The sequence below is a fragment of the Daucus carota genome, chromosome 5 (assembly GCF_001625215.2).
Source record: "Daucus carota subsp. sativus chromosome 5, DH1 v3.0, whole genome shotgun sequence".
Taxonomy (NCBI): domain Eukaryota; kingdom Viridiplantae; phylum Streptophyta; class Magnoliopsida; order Apiales; family Apiaceae; genus Daucus; species Daucus carota.
This window is the reverse complement of record NC_030385.2, coordinates 12,263,530-12,265,038: the sequence shown is the minus strand read 5'-3', so window position 1 is coordinate 12,265,038 and position 1,509 is coordinate 12,263,530.

Sequence of the window (1,509 nt, the reverse complement as noted above, 5' to 3'; positions counted from 1 at the left end):
CACAGGTTGGTCCCTGGTCCCTGATATGGAAACTTAAAATTCCCCCTCGTATAAGATATTTTTTATGGCAGTGTGGTCAGAATAAGATCCCCTCTCTAGTTTTCTTGAAGACAAGGCTTGAGTTTATTAGTACGCAGTGCCAAAGATGTCACCTTCAAGAGGAGACACAGTCACATGCATATATTATGGGAATGTTCCTTTGCGCGAAATATTTGGGTCGAAGGTAGTAAATGGTTAGATGTTAAACTTCAGTGCTGCTATTTTGGGAGTATTGAAGACTGCTTTAGGTTGGGTGCAAATTCATTGAAGTCCGAGGGTAGTATCTGTATAGCTGCGATTCTCTGGACATTATGGACATCAAGGAACGACCTTATATTCAAAGGAATTAAAGACTCCATCCAACAAGTGATAGCAAAGATTAAACTGAGGTCGTTCTGCTGGGCAAAGATTGCAAATATGGCTTCGGAGCATTTTTCTAATCTCTGGCAGGTTAGTCCGATGGATTCAATGAAAATGCATAGAAGGCACAGATTATATCGTCTTTTAGAAAATTGGTTCTGCAGGGTAGATTTTATTGGATTTGTGGATGGATCATGGGTGAAATCTAACAACAGTAGTACAGCAGGCATTGGAGGTTTTCTGATAAATAAAAATAGAGCAGTTAAACTCATATTTTCAGGCCCAACCCAACAGGCATCAGTCTTTGACATGGAACTGGAGGCCCTTTTTTATCTTTTAAAACTCTACTATAGTAGCAGGCTCAAAAATTACAGTCTGGCAATATTTTTGGACTCTCAAAAACTTATCCAGTACATGTTGGCCAGTAAGCGGGATTTTACAGGCCCAATCATGGAATGGTTGCAGGGAGTTAGTAAGGTTTTCATCGAGAGTTTTTTAAATTCATCTGCGGATCGGTTAGCTTCAGAAGGCCGCTCAAGAAAATCCATGATATTTTCATGGGTGTTCTAGGATCATCTCCTATTAATATTGTCCTGTCTTATCAATACTTATGGAGGTTAATCAGACAAAAGGAATATCATGGCGTGGTTTCAGTATTTATGATGCTAAAGTCTCTATAAGCTATAGGATTGGCCACCGGGATGAGAGTTAATGCTAGGTTTTGAGATCTCTTGCAAGGTTCAGCTTCATAATTAATAGGATTTATGAGCCAAAATCTTTAGTATCTTCAACCTTTAGATTGATTTCGTGTGAAGCTTGATATTGCATTCAAAGATGTTCCTCAGAGTTTGGCTATTTAAAGGCTTCTGTGGAAGAGGGTTTTATCACCTACTTTCTTCTTAATCTCCACTTATCTCTGTAGCATGGCACAATATCGCGCTTTGCACTGGACTTTACCCAAACCTGGCGGGGTCAAAGTAAACGTACATGGGCATTACTCCAGCACCCCTCTGGCAAATGGTAACTCAACTGGAATAGGTGGAATCATCCGTGATTCAGAAGGAGAGCTGAAGTTCCTAACCATTGGAGTCATTCCTAGGTTAACGCGTC